A 5,266-nucleotide genomic window follows, 5' to 3' on the forward strand; every position below is an offset into this window, starting at 1 on the left:
ATGTAAAATAGTTATTTCTAAAGGGAAGGGTACACGGGAAATCTACAAAACAACGAGGAAGGCTGCAAGTGGGAATGGGAAGGGTGCACAGGCAGGTAGGGGGCAAGAAGGAAGGCACAGTCTACTCGTCTGGTGGTGAGCAGAGGAGGTGGTGGGGCCTCTGGACACTCTCTGCTGTGGAATTAGCCATGCAGATTCACATGAACCTGCTTTATACTGAGTCGGACCACTGGTCTGTTAACGTTATTACTATCTAAAAGCAGTGGCTTCCCAGGGTCTCATATATGAAAGAGTGAAGGCACAATTCATTTTTTTAAAAACATAAATTTTATTGGTGTTATTGAAAAAGGAAAAGGAAAAAAAAAGAAAAAGACTTTTATAACATCAATAGGAAAGTCCTAGAAGAATAGCAGAGACGGCCTGAGGTAGAAGAGGAGGAGGATCGGCCCTTGGACAATTTGTCGCCATGTTACGCCTCATTATGAGCCATGCTAAAAAACACCCAAGCTTGGTTCCTCTTTTCCTGTTCATTGGTGCTGGAGGAACTGGTGCAGCCTTGTACCTCTTGCGTCTGGCTGTTTTCAATCCTGATGTTTGTTGGGACAGGAAGAATAATCTAGAGCCTTGGAACAAGCTGGGACCCAATGACCAGTACAAGTTTGTTGCAGTTAACATGGACTACAAAAAGCTGAAGAACAAACTTACTCCCTTTACAAGCTGCACAAAATGAAGGTCCTTAGGTCTTCCGGAAGCTGTCCGCACAACTCATTTGCTTAATCATCCAGGAAATACTGAATTTAGTTGCATATGGCACTTCAATCATGTTCTGGAAAAGAGCTTGTTGGGGCTTAATAAAATTGTGAACTTGAAAAAAAATAGGAAAGTCCTAGTACATATTAGAATATTACATTAGAGTCTTGTATTCTGGTTAGAACGTAAACGAGTGAAGGCACAATTCATGACCTCAGTTGCTGTAGCCATCATGGGACTGATTCCAGATTGTAACACACCTATAAAACCACAGGGCCAATCTAGGACCAAGCACTGTGTCCGTCCATGACCACCCTCCAAGGAAGTGCACTTTCTTGTGCCAATAATGAATGGTATGGTTTGGAGACATTCTCGTAAATAGGGCTAGGCATGAATTGGCTCATGAATTAAAGCTCATCACACATTTTGGCTGGCCTGTGAAGCAATGATTGTGTACTGAGGAGCCACTACGAATGTCCACAAATTTTGATGCAGTTTGTGGTGGTTCATGAAAAGCACAAAGCAAGGGTTTAAATGGCTGTCCCTGCCACTCAGCTATTTGGTTTAAATGGCTCGGACCTATTTAAACAACTGTTTTCTGCTCCCTGCTGCTCAGCTATTCGGTTTAAATGTCTCAGGGACATTTAAACCACTGCTTTCTGCACCTTGTCAAAAGCGGCAGTGAGCAGAAAGTAGAAGGTTAAATGGCTCAGAGCCATTTCACCCCCTGATTTCTGCTCCCCACCTCCTTTCGCAGGGAACAGAAAGCAGTGGTTTAAATGGCTCGTGAACTGATAGGAACCAGTTCGGTTCACAAACTGGCATATCGGTTTATGGTTCAGTTCAAGATTCAGTCACAAACCATGAACCGAACTGCAAAAATACTGTTTGTGCCCATCCCTACTCATAAGAACTTAAGAATAGCCCTGCTGGATCAAACCAGTGGTTCATCTAGTCCAGTATCCTGTTTCACATTGTGGCCAACTAGTTTCTCTGAAGGTTCAACAACAAGGCATAGAGGCCTTCCCAGATGTTGCCTCCTAAAATTGGTATTCAGAGGTTTTCTGCCTCTGAACGTGGAGATTCCCTTTTCGCCACCATGGCTAGTAGTCACCTAAACTCCATGGATATGTCCAGTTTTAACACCTATCTCCTTATGTCACCATTACACTGGCCATTATTTTTGGTAAAAGAACCCCAGCGACCATTTAGGCAATTACTTATTGCCCATATGCTTTCTTTAGCTCTCTCCTCCCCTTGCCTGCTAGAAAGGAAGGTTTTAATCATGACATCTCGAAGGCAGCAACTTTAATATCAGAGGCCATCACAGTTCTTTGGCAGGGGGTTATTTGGTATCTGTCTCTGGACCATAGATTTCAGTACACGTTGCTTACCATGATATTGAATATCTCAAAATCAACTGAATGTAAGTGACGGGGGGGCTTCTCCCTCCCTCTTACCCCACTTCCTAATGAATCAATTAAGTATGTTGTCTTTGTTGCACTGTTGTGAATAAGGGGCAGATGGGCAAGATATGCTGTGACAGTTATGGATACAAGAACATATGAGAACATAACAGAAGCCATGTTGGATCAGGCCAATGGCGTATCCAGTCCAACACAATGTGTCATACAGTGGCCAAAACCCAGGTGCCATCAGGAGGTCCTCCAGCAAGGCCAGTTGAGATGGAAGGTTGAGGTGACATCTCAGAAACTTGCAGAGAATAGGAAATATATCCTCCACTGGATAGAGAGGGTGGTTTACAACCTAAAAGGAAAACATGCTAGCTTTTTGACATGTCAGCACCAATTGACTGGAGTAACCATGTTCTAGTGGGCTTAAGCCCCAGGACCTAGCACCCTGATTGGTTAAGGCCCTAGGGGACCATGCTTCTTTGTCTGGGTTTCAGTCTTTGGGTCTTTGTTTGGTGTGTTATGATCAGGGATGATAGAGGAGAGTGATGCTGGAGGATAGTTGTAGGTGTGACCTTGGGGGGGGGACGCTATGCAACAGGCAGGCAGCCTCCCTATGTGGTGGACCAGATGTTCAAGGATTGTAAGTTAATGGGCCAGTAACCTTCTTTCATGTTCCTTTTATTATCTTAGCTGTACCTAGATCTGTCTTGTAGTTGTAGTTACCATGAGTTGTGCCTTGTAGTAATACAGTTGTTTAGTTAGAAAGCCTGCACACTTCCTTCCTCACTGCCTTGCAACACTAATATAAGGACAACATAACATAAGGTCCCCCTTTGGTGTCAGTCCTCAGGCAACACTGAGAGGGGCAGAGTCACAAACCCTGAGGTGGTGGCTGTGAGCTGGCAGGGGAAGTCTAGGGAGAAAGTGTCCTCTCATTTATGGGGTGGTAGAGCCATTCCACACCATGCACTTTGACAGTTTGAGATGGGTTAGGTTCCACCTCTCCCTGGGAGCAACCAATGGGAGCTGATGAAATGTTGGTGAGTTGACAGTTGGAAAACAGCCGTTAAATGAGCAGTTGGGAGTTGAGAGAGAAAGTGTGTCTGAGTGAGTGAAACTGTGGAGAAGAGCTGCTTATAGCTGGCTGAAAAGAGTCAATTGGAAACAAAGGAGCCCGATATCTAGAATAGGGAAACAGTTCAAAAGTTCAGCTGGAAACAAAATATTGTAACACCTACCTGACTTTCTTCAATGTCATGTTCAAACTATTAAAAAAAGTTAACTCCTTCTTTGTTTCAATCTGGGGGCTGTCTGTCCCAGAGGAAGAAACTCAGTGTCCTCTCATTTATGGGTTGGTACAGCTATTCTGCGACATGAACTTTGACAGCCTGACAGGTTGGATTCCAAGTTAGGTTGGAATCCAAATGGTGGCAGTGTATGAGTGGAACGGTGTATGAGCCTCCAACCCCAATAACTCAGTGGAATGCTTGAGTGCGGCCCTGTTATTAAAGGGGGCTGAGATACGCCGTCTGCTGACGTCTCAATAAGTGAGAGAGAGGACCTGAGAGGTAAAATGGCCATGGGTCTCTCTATATTTTAAAGCAGATGAAGAGGGTGGGGAGTGTCATGGCCTGATCTACATGTAACCCAGAACCTGTGTGTGTGAAAGAGGTTTTAGAGGGTGGTAGGTACTCAGTATGAGTGGAGAAGGAGTGTCACACTATGTCTTTTGCAAACAGGGCCATTGGAAATAATGAAGACCAAAGCTTTATTGTTCACATGCCAGCAACTACTTTCCCAACAAAGCATTCAAAGCTCATTATGCATATGCAGCATGGCCTATCGATTAATGCAGAGTATTATTTTTTTCCTTTTAATATGCAAATATATACTGACACGATAAAGTCTTCTGCTTTTCTTTTCAGCACTGTCAATTAGCTGTGGATTAAGGATCCACAGCTGTGTGAGTCATATATATGACTCTTATCTGGAGAACCGGGTTTGATTCCCCCCTCTTCCACATGAAGCCTGCTGGGTGACCTTGGACCAGTTACAGTGCTCTGAGAACTCTCTCAGTCCCAACTACCTCATAAGGTGCCTTTTGTGGGGAGAGGAAAGGAAGGAGGTTGTAAGTCTCTTTGAGACTCCGTTGAGTAGAGAAAAGTGGGGTATAAAAATCAACTCTTCTTCTATAAGAGAAAGTTTTACTTTGTGTTATAATATTACTAGGAATAAGGCCCGTTGTGGAAATAAATACGAGATCTAGAAAGAGGCTCTGGGAGAGTGCTCTGGCTTTGGGCAAACAGTGTCAGTTTGCTGTGGTGACCTCAGCAGGGTATAATGACAGAGTCCACTGTTTTCTCCAGAGGAACTGATCTCTGCTACCTGAAGAGCAGTTGTAATTTTGAGTGATCTCCAGCCCTCACCTGGAGATTGGCAACAATTGTTACCCAGGACAAAATGGCTGGTTTGGAGGGTGGAGTCTATGGCATTGTACCTGTCTGAGGTCCCACCCCTCCGCAAACCCCACCCTCTCCAGGCTCCACCCCTCAAATCCCCAGGAATTTGTCAGCATGTAGTTGGCAACCCCATCTCCTTCCCAGCTAGCCACCAACCTACCATTATCTGCCCCTTTGACTTCAGCTGACTTCTGCCCTCCCTTCTGCAGAACAGTTGTAATACTGAGTGCTCTCCAGCCCTCACCTGGAGATTGGCAACAATGGTTCCCTATGTGAGACTGACTGGTTTGGAGGGTGGAGTCTATGGCAGTGTACCTGTCTGAGGTCCCACCCCTCCTCAAACCTCACCCTCTTCAGGCTCCATCCCTCAAGTCTCCAGGAATTTCCCATCTGGAGTTGGCAACCCTATCAGGACTGGCCCCAATGTGTTTTCTCCCAAAGGCCAAAGTAGGTGACAGGACCAAGCTTAGTTGCCTACCAACAGGCACTGAGGGGAATGTAGGGTTGCCAGCTCTAAGGAGGGAAATACCTGGAGGTTTGGGGGGTGGATTCTGTAGAGGGCCGGGCGACGGAGGCATCGGCCTTCTGTCGCCCGCCTTGCCCCCCCAATCTCGGCCCGGGCGACCGCGGCTCCCGCCAGCG

The 5,266-nt window shown here is 45.8% G+C and overlaps 1 pseudogene; it reads left to right on the top strand.

Moving 5' to 3' along the window:
- The first annotated feature begins 426 nt into the window (after positions 1-426).
- On the top strand, positions 427-730 carry LOC107121384 (annotated as a pseudogene).
- The last annotated feature ends 4,536 nt before the right edge of the window (positions 731-5,266 follow it).

The sequence above is a fragment of the Gekko japonicus genome, unplaced genomic scaffold (genome assembly GCF_001447785.1).
Source record: "Gekko japonicus isolate JY-2015 unplaced genomic scaffold, Gekko_japonicus_V1.1 scaffold2401, whole genome shotgun sequence".
Lineage (NCBI taxonomy): Eukaryota > Metazoa > Chordata > Lepidosauria > Squamata > Gekkonidae > Gekko > Gekko japonicus.